The sequence below is a fragment of the Macaca thibetana genome, chromosome 2 (assembly GCF_024542745.1).
Source record: "Macaca thibetana thibetana isolate TM-01 chromosome 2, ASM2454274v1, whole genome shotgun sequence".
Lineage (NCBI taxonomy): Eukaryota > Metazoa > Chordata > Mammalia > Primates > Cercopithecidae > Macaca > Macaca thibetana.
In genome coordinates this window covers 74057843-74072617 of record NC_065579.1, presented here as the reverse complement: position 1 = coordinate 74072617, position 14775 = coordinate 74057843, and the positions used below count along the sequence as shown (strand labels likewise).

Sequence of the window (14775 nt, the reverse complement as noted above, 5' to 3'; positions counted from 1 at the left end):
ATACTAGACTCTGAATGTGGAGGCTTATTTATTAAAATACTCTTCAGATGTCAAAATAGAAAATGCAGGGCCGGGCATGGTGGCTCACGCCTGTAATCCCAGCACTTTGTGGGGCCGAGGTGGGTGGATCGAAAGGTCAGGAGTTCGACACCAGCCTGGCCAACATAGTGAAATCCCGTCTCTACTAAAAATACAAAAATTAGCCGGGCATGGTGGCACGTGACTGTAGTCCCAGCTACTTGGGAGGCTGAGGCAAGAGAATTACTTGAACCCAGGGGACAGAGGCTGTGGTAAGCCGAGATCACGCCACTGCACTCCAGCCTGGGCAATAGAGTGAGACTCCATCTCAAAAAAAAAAGAAAAGAAAAGAAAGAAAATGCAGTTTGGCCCATCCCGTTTCCTAACCCTCTTGGTCCTGGAGAGACTGTGGGTTTTTGTTTTGTTTTGTTTTTTGTTTTTGATTTTGTTTTTTTTCTTTTGAGATGGGAGTTTCACTCTTGTTGCCCAGGCTGGAGTGTAATGGTGCGATCTCGGCTCACTGCAACCTCTGGGGTTCAAGCAGTTCTCCTGCCTCAGCCTCCCAACTAGCTGAGATTACAGGCATGCACCACCATGCCCAGATAATTTTGTGTTTTTAGTAGAGATGGGGTTTCTCCATGTTGGTCAGGCTGGTCTCGAACTCCCAACCTCAGGTGATCAGCTCGCCTCAGCCTCCCAAAGTGCTGGGATTACAGGTGTGAGCCGCGCCCGGTGGAGACTGTGCTTCTTAAAGACAGAGGGGCCATGACCTCATGGATGTCTTTAACGCAGAGCATAGTAAAATGGGCTCTCCTTGGGCTGATTCGAGACACCAGGCATCTTGGCCGTCTCTTCTGGAGGAGGCGTAAAACAATGGCAGCAGGTCCAGCAGACTGGCTTGGCACAGGGATTTTATGTCATCAACCTGAGCTTCAGATCTCAGAGAGAGGGACTGTCTCAGACAGGTCAATCCCACACGTGACTCAAAGAGCAAAGATGACCCAATGGTCCAGCTAGACCTGAAAGTTTATAAACCATCTAGCCCTCTGCCTTGAGGAATATTTTTATTCTTGTTCAAGTTTGTTGAGCAGAGTTTCCCATTTCTTTTTCAGGTTGAACCTCTTTTTTTCCCTTCTAAATCACTTTTTCAATAAAGACATTCCAGGCATCATGGCAAACTGGTTTCTTGATGATGACTCACACTGTCCTCCGCATACTCACATCTAAATATCACTCTGTGATTTCATCTAGTAGTAGAAACCATGTTAAGGACTGAAAATGTAGCAGCATTAAAAATCTTCTAAAGGACATGTCCTTCTGAAGATCTTTTAAAATCTTCTTATATTGTACTAAAGAAGAAAAAATCAGAATAGCTTATTCCTAAAAGAATGATATGAGGTCACCATCAACCTTGCATGTGGACATGCACACACAACCCATGGCTTTCACTGCTGTGAGACAAAATCCAAATCTTTTTGAGAAGGAGGACTTGAACAACACTGCTGAGTGCTTCAGATGGGCCAAGTAAGAGATGAAGGCTTGAAATATGTTCATTGGATTTAGCAGAATGGAAGCTGTTGATGACCTCAGCAAAAGGAGTTGTAGTGGCAAGGGACATGCAAGAGGCAGAATGGGGAAGGCCAATGGTTGACAAGCTGTGAGAGAGCGGACACAGTCCGGGAGAGAGTAGCTATAGTGTGGCCTGGTGCTGGTGGGTGCTTTTACTTGCTAGTTTTGGGAGATGGACCTGTTGAGAATAATTAGAATTCTTAGGACAGTCCATGAAATTAACATAATTAGTTGCCTCTGGGAGAGTCGATGAGAGGAGAAAGAAAACCAAGCTATTAGAAACCAACGTCAGGGAACTGAGGTCTTTGCTTCAGGGCAGATTCCATCTTTCCAGTAAGGATGTTGGCTCCAGCTTTGTGTAGCAACTGGGAGAATCCTATCTTTTGGCTCCTGGTGACTGGATTCTGCTGTTTTAAAGCTGATTCTGTAACCAAGTAAGAGCTTTCCCTAGGCCTAAAAAATTGTATCTCCAAAATGAAAAGAAAGCTGATGATAATGTAGGCAAATCTAATTCAGTGGAGGGTACAGACCCTAAAACAGTTCGCCATAATGGAGATGCGTAGAAGCATAACCACAAAATCCGAGGATATTTCTGCATGGTCAGGAACAGGAGCATGCACGTTATTCTGGGAGCTTATGTGTTTTGTTTGGGGTTTTAGTTATGTAATTCTTTTCTGATTTTAAAGGAATAGATCCTGACCACAGAAAAGGTAAAAATATTAGGTTGGTGCAAGAGTAATTGCGGTTTTTTGCAATTTTAATTGCAATTACTCTTGCACCAACCTAATAGATATCATTCCTAATCCCACCACTCATAGATGCCCCATTTTTAACATTTTACCATACTGCCTTTAGAAGAGAATAAAATTAAATCATATTTTTTATTGCTGTAGTTGTTTTACTTTATCCTGAGTAACTTCTCATGTAATTACACATTACTTTTTCAGAGACAGGGTCTTGCTCTTTCACCCAGGCTTGAGTAAAGTGGTGTAAATCACAGCTCACTGCAGCCTCAAACTCTTGGGCTCAAGCAATCCTCCTGTCTCAGCCTTCTAAGTACCTAGGACTACAGTTGTGTCACCATGCCACCTTATTTTTTTATCTTGGTAGAGATAGGATCTTGCTATGCTGTCCAGGCAGGTCTTGAACTCCTGGCCTCAAGTGATCTTCCCACCTTGGCTTCCCAAAGTGCTGGGATTGCAGGCATGAACCACTGCACCAGGCCAATAAGTATTCTTTTTAAACAATATTTTAGCAGTTGCTTAATATTTTATTCTTTGAGTGCCTCATAATCCATTTAACTGTGTCACCATATTGAGAAAAGTAGGTTGTCTCCAACTTTTACCACTGTGAGTAATATTGCAATTAATGCCCTTGAAATAAATCTTTTTCTGCACCTGATTATTTCCACATGATGTAGTTACTTTCCAAAAACATTTATATCAGTTTATATTCCCACTATCACTGTGTGAATGTATCCTTTCTTTGACATCCCATTAGCAATGAGTATTTTTATTTTTTCAATCTTTGCCATGTCCATAAGTGAAAACGCCTCCTTTTCTTGGCATTTCCTTGAATATTAGTGATAATGGATATATTTTGACATATTATTGAATATTTATATTTGCATAAACAATTGTTCCTTACCTTGCTGTATGAGGAATACATTCAAACTTAAGAGCTTGCAGTCTGGAAAAATTTTAACTAAACAATTTAGAAGCAAGCACTCATCAGTTGAATAGCTTGTAGGCTGGATATTCATTTAAAAAGTCACCAAACAACATCTGGCCTTCTTTTGTGAGCAAGGGCTGTTAGCACTGAAAGATGTTCTCCTAGCTTTCAGATTTCCTAATGGAAAAACATGATGATAGGAAAGGAACCTGCCTCGGAGAAGAATTCTCTGGACCATGGATCCAAAATGTACCCTGAGGGCCTGTGCAGCACCATCCTCAAAGGAGACACCAGAAGCTAGAAATGAACAGTGAACTCCTGGGCAATGCAAATCTCTATTTTTCCAAAAACGTTTTAAATTCCCAGACTGTCAAAAGTCTCAACTAATTTCCTGCCAGATGAAAAAAAAAAGAAGAAGAAGCAAACTAAAAATTAAAAATATACCTTTTATGTTGCATCCTCTATGATTTATGAGATTTTCACTGCTCTGATTGAGTAAAAGACTGAGGTCTCCAGGAGCTACATGGAACTTCTATATCAATAAGTATAGCTCTAAATCTAACTAAATTTTAATATTTTAATATTATGGTAGTCCTCCCTTATTCTCAATTTTGCTTTCCATGGTTTCAATTACGTATGGTCATCTGAGGTCCAAAAATATAAGATGGAAAATTCCAGAAACAAACAACTCATAAGTTTTAAATTGCATGCTGTTCTGAGTAGCATAATGAAATCTCACACCATCCCACTCTGTCCCACCCAGGACATGAATCATTCCTCTGTCCAAGATATCCACACTCTGTACTACCCCCCGCCCCACCACTTAGTCACTTGGTGGCCATCTCAGTTATCAGATCGACTGTACATTGTATCACATGGCTTGCGTTCAAGTCATCCTTATTTTACTTAATACTGGCCCCAAAGTACAATAGTAGTGATGCTAGAATACTGTTATAGTTATCCTATTTTAATATTAGTTATTGTTGTTAATCTCTTACTGTGCCTAATCTATTAATTAAACTTCATCACAGGTATGTACATATAGGAAAAAACTCAGTATATATAAGATTCAGTACTATATGCAGTTTCAAGCATCTGCTGGGGAGGTCTTGTAATGTAGCCCCTGCAGATAAGGGGGAAATACTATATGATATTGTAGATTTTAAATTTGTGTTTCCCTTAACTTAATGAATATAAAAGGGTTTTTTAAATAGAGATAATTTATATATAATTAGATACAAAATTCCTACCTTCAAGGAGTTTGCAGTCTAGAGGGAAGAGACAGACATGAAAATATCAACAAATAAATGTCAAATCAAAATAAATTACTCAAAACTAAATGAATAAGTAAATAAGTGAATAGATGGATATATAGATGGTAAACAGATATAGATAGATAGATGACTGATAGATACACAGATAGATAGATACATAGATAGATACACAGATAGATACATAGGTAGATAATGAGGAAAAGAGTACAAGAGACCACAGAGAGGCCAGGGCCACTTTTAGCTCAGGTGGTCCGGGAGGACCTCTCTCTGCAGATATGACATGTCAGCTGAGACTGGAAGCATGAAGAGTAGGTCATGCAAAGACTTGGGGCAAGAGATTCCAGATAGAGGAAACAAGTACAAAGGCCCTGAGACAAGAGAGAGCTTGATGTATTTCAAGAACGGAAAGGAAGTCAGTGTGGCTGAAGCAAGAAGGAGGGTGGTAGGAGATGAACTCAGAGATGAAGTAGACATCAGATTATGTAGGGCCCTGGAGGACATTGTAAAGACCTTAGATTTCATTTCATTTGCAATACAAAGCCATTGGAGAGCTTTAAGAAGAGATCCTAGCTCTCAAGTGTTTAATAATCTGCACAAGGCAGTTGACGAATACATGTTGAGTTGAGGGTCCTATAGGAAATCAGAGAAGAGGAGGCTCAAGTGGTTAACACACATTTAATGAGAGATGGGTTATAAGCTGAGTCCCAAAGGAACATGGAAATGTGAATAGCTTCAGAGAAAAAGGTGAGGAAAGCAGAAAGAGGAGCTAAGAAGTGGGAATCATTATAGTCAGTGGGGAGACCTCCCTGTATCACACTGGATGGTCACTCACTTTGTGTCCATCTCGCAGGCCAGCCTGAGAGCTCCTGGAGGACGGGGGCTATCTTTTTCTTCTTTTTGCCTCTACATTTTGCACACACAGTGCAGACATTAACTAGGTGCTCCATATTTATAGAAATTCACTGCAGATGGTGTGTATTGAGAGCAGTAAAGCCAAGAGTAGAGTGAGGCTGGGTGTATTGGAGTCAGGCTTTGTTGAGAATTGAAAATTTGTGGAGCATGTATAATAACCTATACCGACAAAAATAAAGTTATACTTGTCCATCTATTGTTGTATCACATGAAATGGCAGTTCTTGATATTTTGAAGGGTCTAGTTGGAATTATTGGACTTAAACTGCAGACTCTTTTAATAATAGAAATTTCCTTTGGGTGCAATGAAATAAATCTCAAAGAAACAGGTGGCCGGCCCCCACAAGAGCAAAATCTAAAGTACAAGAGAAGCCTGGCTGTGGGTTAAGATACAGAGAACAGAGAAAACAAAAGTAATTTCAAATGTAAGCTCCAAACCCAGAGGCACAAAGCCAGTCATCCAAATCACAGTTATTGACTTGGGAGGAAGGATCTCAGATGGACAACTCTGTTTAGCATATCCAGAGTGAGTAGCTGCAGGGATGCATCCACTTAAAGACTTTCCTGCACAACCCTGGGGAGGCCAACTTGTTAATACTAATGTGAACAAGTTCATTTAGGAGACTCCTGCTAGAATTGGGCTTTTCCAGATCAAGATAAGGAAATTCCTATTAAAGCCAAATCTCTAGGAAGACTTTCAAGATTATGTCATCTTTCTTCCCTCAGATCCTGCAAGGAAAAAATATGTTTAGAAGGATCATATAGACAACTAGGCAAATGCCTAATTCTCCTCTGGAGATTATCCCAAGCCTGGGATAACATTATATGGAGAAAATATAGGCTGCTGCATTCACCTTCTTAAATATGGAGCAGTATGGAAAGCACTGGCTTGGAGGTCAGGACACCTGCCATCACTTGGGTGCGGCCTCATATAAGCCACTTCAGTGCTCAGGCTCTGAAGCTGCTCCTCTGAAAGCAGCTGAGAGAATGACTCTACCATGAGTATTCTTGACAGACAATAGGTATATGTAGTTCAGGTTAAGTTTTTATTTAATTAGGGACAGAATTTTTCCAAAAGCATATAAATGCTCACCTGAGTGTTTTCAGGAAAAGAGAGATGAGAGAGGTGGCAGTTTGCCATAGAGTACAGAAATATGAAGAGAGACATGTCTAAGATAAGAGTGGTTCTTAGAAGATGGAATAATGCTCCCCAGAGATGTCCATGTTCTAATCTTCAGAATTTGTGACGATGACAAAGGGAGACTCTGCAGATGTGATTAAGTTAAGAATCTTGAGATGAGGAGATTATCCTGGATTAGAGAGTAGATTTGATATAATTACAAGGATCCTTAGAAGAGGGAAGCAGGGGATCAGAGAGGAGAGAAGATACTATGTCGCTGGTTATGAAGAAGGAAAGAACCACAAGTCAAGGAATGCAGGTGACCTCTACATTCTAAAAGCTGGAAAAGGCAAGGAAATAGATTGTCCCCTGGGACTTCCAGAAGGTACACAGTCCTGCAGACTCAGAGCTATAAAATATCAAATCTGTTGTTTTTGGCCACTAAATTTGTAGCCATTTGTTGCATCAGCTAGAGGAACCTAATATAGGAGGGAATTCTGTGAGATAGGTAATAGCATTTCTCTATTTTGCCAGAAAGGCTTCCATTTCCTTCAGTATCTTAGGAGTCCAGTCAGTGTTCTATCTTGGGTGTAAGGACATGCTGAGATGGGCATCCAGCCAGAGTGGGTGCAGATTGTCTTCTGGGGGCTCAGATTACGCATGGCATGAAGGTGCCAGGCTGGATGAGCTCAATACAAATATTATATGATCTCATCATTTCAGAATGGCCTCTACAATCACATTAGGGATGAGGAGACCAGAATTTTTGTGCAAAAAGCCACCTTCTGCATCTCTCATGAGTATACTTTGAGTGTTGCATTAAAAAGTCCTTATCAACATTTTCTAAATGAGAAAATAGAAACCTTAGCAAGCTGTGGCTTACTCAAGTCTCATCATAGCTTGTCCTACAGGACTGGGTCAAAACCTCCAGTCTCCTGATTCATGAGTACAGAGTATTCCCACTATACTCATGGAATGATAGAGTGCTCTCGCTTTTCACAGTATTAATTTTGGAAATCTGCATGTATTTAGAAATGACCTATGGGCTCATCATACTTCCCAATAACTTTTGTATGCAGTTAAACCCCAAGCAACTGGAAGGCTTGGGAAATATGTTCTAACTAATTAACTTTTCTGGCTAACCAAATGTGAGCCTCAGAAAAACTATTGCTATATCAGTCTTCCATTCAAAGTTTTTCTAAACTTTACTGGTTCCCTCTTCCTCTTTGGTAAGCAAAGCATTGCAAACAGTTTATGATCTACTTCTGCTAATACCAAGTCCCTTACGGTGTCTTAGCTACATTTGGGGCAAGGTCACATTTTCAATGCCTACCCTTATAGGTTGCTTTGTGGTTTCCAAACTGCATCCTCAAGCATCATCTCATTAAATCCTCACGACAGGTTTACAAGGTAACTATTATTTCTCCTATACTTCAGATAATAAAACTGACACTCAGGGATTTTAAGATACAAACCCAAGGTCACACAGCAGAGTTAAAGTCCAGACCTCAGTGTTCTGACTTCAAACCCAGTATCTCTGTAGACACAGCAAGTATGGTTGATTTCCTGAATGATTCTCAGCCCTGGAATATACCCATGTATCAGTCAGGATCCCAGCAGGAAGCACATGGCACACTCAAGTCTGGTAGTTTGAGGAAAGTTAATGAAAAGAACTGTTAATATATATAAAGATAAGGGCAGTGGGTAGAGAAATCATGAGGCAAAATGCAGTTCCAAGGGCTAGAAACATGAGTACCACCCTCTACCTGAAATGACAGCAAGGATAAAGAAAGAGTTATTAGAACCAGAGAGAGATAGGGCTATGTGGAGAGGGCCACCTGGCTGGAGCCACAGCTAACCCACAGTGACCTGGCAAGGGGAAGCTAGGGACAAACACCTGGCCTCCCTCTCTTCCATCCTCCTGATCACCTGCTGGTGCCTCCCATTGACCAATCCAACCAGAGGGCAAGAGAGCCTGTCAGCTCCCCAGGACACAGCCAGTGGGCTGCTGGGTGGATCTGGAAGGACAAGCAGAGGACACTTGCACTCCCTGAAGCTGTCTTGTGCCTAAATTCCTGATATTCTGTGGATTACAGTAATTTATTTTATGGCCATAACAGCTACCATTGAACTAAACACACACTAGGAACTCATTAAATACTTTCGCAATGATTAATACAAATTCTTAATCTTTTATGGTGGCATAGAAGGATTAACTGGTTTTTGGTGTTATTTGTCCCTTCTAACAGAGAGGTTTCCCAGTAATAGCTGATTAATGAAGCGTTTTTCATTTCCTGAACTCTGGTTTTGTTCATATTATCATGTATACGATGAATAACACATGACACCAAGCAGAGACCTGAGACCCTGACCTGGGAGACCCTGATCCGCAGGAGAAGAGTGGAAGGTGATGTCAGACTGTGGCCACACACGCAAGGATACCTGGCCCCAAGCAAAGACCTGAGGCCCCAGACCTGAGATCCATGGGAAAGGAGAGGAGAAGGTGATGTCAAACTGTGATGCCCGTCCTGATTGGGGCATTGAAGGAGAAACATGGTATCTCAACGCTGAGTAACCGATCTCTGAACAAGCCCCTCCTTGCTTCTCCAAGTAGATGCTCTTGAGAGTGTTTTCACCACAATTTCCAACAAATATATACACAGATAGTATTCGCAACCCTGGAGTGTTGACAAACAGGGGAGCAGAATGGGAAACTATTTGTGTAAGTAGAAATATTGTCCCAGACCAGGTAAAGGTCAATTATTTTCATAAGGCTTTTTTTTAAAGAATTATTTCAAGCAAACAGAATTAAACGGGTTACCTTTATTTTGTTCTGCTTGGTGTTGGAAGCAGATGCATTTTTAATTTACCTATTTACAGGCAATCATTATTTATATCTTTAAAGAATTAATTGTGGAAGTACAGAAATGAACACATCAGAGTCTTTAAGTTTCTACCTCAGATGTACAGATACCTGCCCATTTCAGAGAAAACAGCCTCAGAAGAAAAATATAATTGCTTTGCCTAGTGCATAGTAAGGGGTCAGTGATATATAATCAAAACTACGTACATCTTCCTTTATAAGAAAAGTGTACAACTTCGCCCTGTGCCATGTGACTCACCTGTCTTCTATGACTCACCCCACTAACTTCGGGCTTGGTCGTATGACTTACTTTAGTTAATGGAAAGTCAATGGAACTGCCAGTTCCCAGCAGAAGCAGTAGAGACATTTTACATTTCCACCAGTTGTGCCATGAAAGAGCAGCATGCATCAGATAGTGATTGCTCCTTCAGCCTGAATCCTGGAAATAAGAAGGCCTGTGGAGTAGACCCCTAGTCCAGATTGGGGAAAAGATCCAAAGTCGATCCACTGTCTGGAGTAGAGCCACAGCAAGAGACAAACATCACCATTGTAATATTCAAATTTGCGGTTGTTTATTACCACAGCAAAAGCTGATTAATATACTCAATAACATTTTAGAAACAAACGAAAAAAAAACAACAAGCTATGAAAAGGAGGCTTAATTGGTGCAACCTTATTTGCATAGCTAAAATATGCAGTCATTGTGGATTCATACTCCCCTTTAAAGACATTCCAAGTAAAACAAAGTTGGTTGTGTCTGAGACTCCACATATAATATAAACAGGCTAGCACATCGTTAAATAATATGGTAGGTGATCAAAAAATATTTGAAATGGGTTTGATCAAACACTTAGCAAAGATACAACTGAAAAAATTAGCAATCTGAAAATCAGGAACCCTGGTTTTAAAGCCAATCGTACATCTGAGTGAATTTGTCAGGCACCAACATTGCATGATATAAGAGGCACGTGCTTGTGCACATGTGCACATGCACATACACACACACACACTGGGCCAAATGGATCAAAAACATCTCCTTCACCACTCTGTCATGGTCCAAAACTGTCAACCATGATAAGTTGCAGCCTGTTCAAGAAGTACAAATCAGAATGTGGTTGATCTAGAAGCTATAACATGTGAGGCACTGTTGGTCACAGAAGAAATTGAGGATGTTTAGTCTAGGAAAGATAAGACTCTAAGATACATGTTAGTTGCTCTCAAAAACTTGAAGACTTATCCCCTAAGCAGATTAACTCTAATCTGTATAGATACAGAGAGCAAAACTGCAGACAACAGAAGAGAGTTACTGGGACACACATCTCAGTTCAGTTTACTAGAGCGTTCTGTCAGAGCTGAGCAGACCCTGAGATTAAGACGCATCTGGCCTGTACCTGGCCACGTAGTATAAAGTCAGAGCGGCTGACATGCAAGCACATCCCCAGTTGCGGTGCAAACATAAAGCCATATCCGGTGAGCTTGGAAGGAGTAGAAGAGCAACAGAAGCAAGGGATCTGCGGAGAGGAGGGATCTTCAGGAGAGGATCCACCATCAAAGCTTACGCTAGCTGAGTGAGCCAGAGTAAGTCACAGGCAGAAAAGTCAGAGGGGTTATGTTTTCAGGGATAGGGTGGTAACTGAAGGTGAACGTACCATGGTCTAGCCATCCCAAAGGTATGTGTGCATCTTGGGGAAAAAAGTCAAAGGTATAGAAGAATGAGAGGAGGCATAACATCCAAAGGCCTAAGCAAATATGCCAGAGGGTCCCTTTAGATAAAGGAAAACAGGAAAGAGAAAAGCCATTCTTCACAAGTTTGAGAAAGGTAAATAAGAATCCCTTGGAGTGGAAGTACCAGGGTGTACAGTCTGCAGCCAGGAGAAATCTAGGGGAGGTCCAACAGAAAAAAAGCCCTAATTAAGGACTTGGCATCAGGCCAGAGGCCCTCTGAGCACTGTCTAAGGAGATGGAGGTGGTGAGAAGGGTGTCAGCAGTAGGGAACAACAACAACAACAAAAACACCTGGTGTCAGGGGCCACAGCAGGGTGATGCTGGCTAATGCTCCCACAGCATGCACTATATGCCAGGCACGGTACTAAAAGCTCCACACGTATTAGCTCTTCCACTCCTCACCACAACCCTGTGAGCTAGGTACCACTGTGATCCCATTTTACAGATGGCAAAACTGATGCATAGTGAGGTTTGCCCAAGGTCCCTTAGATAGTAAAGGCAGACCCAGAATTTGCAGGCAGGGAACCTGGTTCCTGAATTGTGTTCTTAACCCAGAGCCAGGAGCTCAGCCCAGAGGAACAAAAGCAGGGAGGTGGTGAGAGGGTTAGCCAAGACCTAGATACAGGAGTGGGCAGAGACCTCAGGCGGGTCCGCAGATCCCACAGTCACCAGATGGGGCTCAGAAAATAGGCAATGTTTACTGTAACTGCAGCCTCATTTTTCCTGGGGACATCAATTAAAAGAATTTTGTAGCAATCCTAACCGTCCCACCATGTGAAAGGGTTGCTTCTATCAGCCAATGTTTCCTGCTGCCCAGATGTTCCAGAAAAAGCTGGACAACTACTCATCGGGTGTGTCATGAGGGGATTTTTGTAGTCCCTTAGCATATTTGCAAAATCAGGCAGGAATGATTTTTGGCTGTTTACTGTTTTGTTAGCCTTCATTTCCTTCCTCTCCTCACCTCCAAAGGCAGTCTCTAACCTAATTTGATAATCCTACTCATTCAGTGAACTACTAAACTGTAATTATTTGCATCCTGAAACAAACCTGCTTTTACCATCATTATCCTTGGAGCCCACTGAACCCTCAGGCATGCCAGCAAGCAGCACAATGATGACTCTCTTGTCCCAGAGGCCCTGTAAGCCTTCCTTAGTTATAGCTGTGAAGTATTTTGAGAAACCTGAATTAAAGTGCTAGAGAAAGCACAACACACATTTATTGCTCATCTTGGAAAGACAACAGCAATGAGCTTCCAAAACTATCTTTGATTAACATAATCTGGGGGTAATGAATATGGATGTTGCCAATAGTCACCTAGAAGCATGTTTTCTTCTGTATATTTTGTTCTCTCCAGTAAATTTCCTACCAAGAAAGGAAATGGTCCCAACTCCCTGTTTGCATCAATAAAGCAAGCACTCAGGGGAATTACGTGAAGAGAATAGGACCGGGGGGCATTCTTGCCACCCTCAACCTTTGCTTTTGGTTGATTCTCCACATTTTCAATACGGTTTCTAATTACCAGGAATACGAAGTGCAAATAGAAGCCATCACCTTCATGACAAGGCTGGCTTGTTTCTCGGTGTCCTTGTGAGAGTTTCTGATGAAGCTGAACAGGACAAGTAGCCCAGGGGATATCTCCAGACAGTGCAGCATCCATAGTCATTGCCTGCTGAGGAGAGCTGTTAAGAGGCCCACAACCTGCCCAGGGAAGGAAACAGGAAGTACCTGTCAGACTAGTGGCCTCCTGTGGAAAACAGCTAGAATAAGCTGTTACTAGAATAAGCTGGGGCATTTAAAGAACCCCTGTATATAGGCCATACTTCAGACAAATTACATTTGAATTTCTGGGGTGGGGCACAGGCACCAGCGTTGCTGAAAGATCCTTGGGCATTTCCATTGTGCACCCAAGATGGAGAGCCACTGCCAAGGGGTCTCAAGACGGGAAACCCATTCACCACCCCTTGAAAAGCGGGCATGAAGCCCACCTGCATTTACCACAGCCACAACCTGCCATGGGGACTGTCTCCTCGATTCCAGCAGCACATGGCTTGCGAGGCTCTCCTGGGGCCGGCTGACAATTTTTCTCCTTCCTGCATACAGTGTCCTATGTGCAGGCACTGCCCTGGCTGCAGAGTCCCACTGGCTTGTACATCTCTGCTTACTTGTCCGCCTCCCCGCTGCGGCAGGTCCACACCCCTCGCCTTTTTACATCCATCCCAGGCTGCCTTAAAGAGTCCTGGGGCCTAAGATTCTGCGACAGCTACAATGAGCTTTTAGAAATGTAAGTCCTCTCATATTGCTCACCTGAATAAAAGCCTCCGAGGGCTTCTCACCGCACTGAATATCAAAATCACAGCCCTTTTATCTTGGCTGACCAGCTCCTTGGCAGTCTGACCTCTGTGCATCTCAAACAAGAGAGCCCTGCGGAGCCCAGGGCCAAGCTCTGGCTCTGGTGACTCTGGGTAAGTGACTGCCCCTCTCCTGGCCTACTTTGCCTCATCTGTAAAGGCAAGTATGTTATGAGGATTAAGTTAGTCCACACGACACTCAAATTCTCCTCCTTACCCCATACCAGTCCCACTTAGATCCCAGCAGATGCAACACCTGCTCTACCCTCTTGAACCACAATGTGAGGAGCACTTCCCTGACACCTGGTACAACTGGCCCCTTTGCACCACTCAGGAGCCAATGCCATGTCCACAGAGACCTTCCCACCCCTTAATCACCCCATTTTATTTCCTTTAAGCCTATACTAGTTTAGATATATTTTACTTATTATTGAATATTTATATTTATATAAACAATTGTTCCTTACCTTGCTCTATGAGGAATACATTTGCTAGGGCAACCATAACAAAGTATTGTGTTGGTGCAAAAGTAACTGTGGTTTTTGCAATTTGTGCTTTACTGCAATTACTTTTGTACCAACCTAATACCACGGACCGGGTGGCTTAAGCAATAGGAATGTATTGTCTCACCATTCTGGAGTCTACAAATCCAAGATCAAGGTATCAGCAGTGTTGGCTTCTTAGGGCTATGAGGAAGAATCGCTTCCCTGCCTCTTTTCTCACTTCTGGTGGTTTCACGGCAATCTGAAGCTTCCCTTTGCTTGTAGAGGCATCACCCCCATGTCTGTTCTCCCTGTGTGTGTGACTTTGTATACAAATTTCCCCTTTTTATAAAGACGTCAGTCATATGGACTAAGGGCCCATTCTACTTTGGTATGACCTCCCCCAACTAATTACATCTATAATGATATTATTTCCATATAAGGTCACATTCTGAGGTGTGGTGGCTAGGACTCCAACATTCTAATTTAGAGGGCCATGATTCAGCCCATAACACAGTCTTTATCCCTCTCTGAAATTGACTGATTTTATTTGTCAACCTATGTATTGCCTCCTCCCTCCTCACCAAACGTCAGCACCATGACAGCAGGACCTTGAATGTCTCATTTACCACAGCAACTGCTACATAAGGCTGGGCTGACACAGAGAAGATGCTTTGTATAGTTTCCTGAATAGATGAATTAAAACTAAAGCAGCAGGCCAATTTTCTGAATAAAAACACTGAAGCCACAATAGTGAAGCTACTATTCAGTTATTTAAAATGATGTTTCTGTAA

General features: G+C 42.2%; 1 protein-coding gene across 1 annotated transcript in view; it reads left to right on the top strand.

Annotated features, from left to right (window-relative positions):
- Positions 1-14775, top strand: part of SLC7A14 (solute carrier family 7 member 14) — a 122993-nt gene that overhangs the window by 39567 nt on the left and 68651 nt on the right. The window lies entirely within an intron of this gene.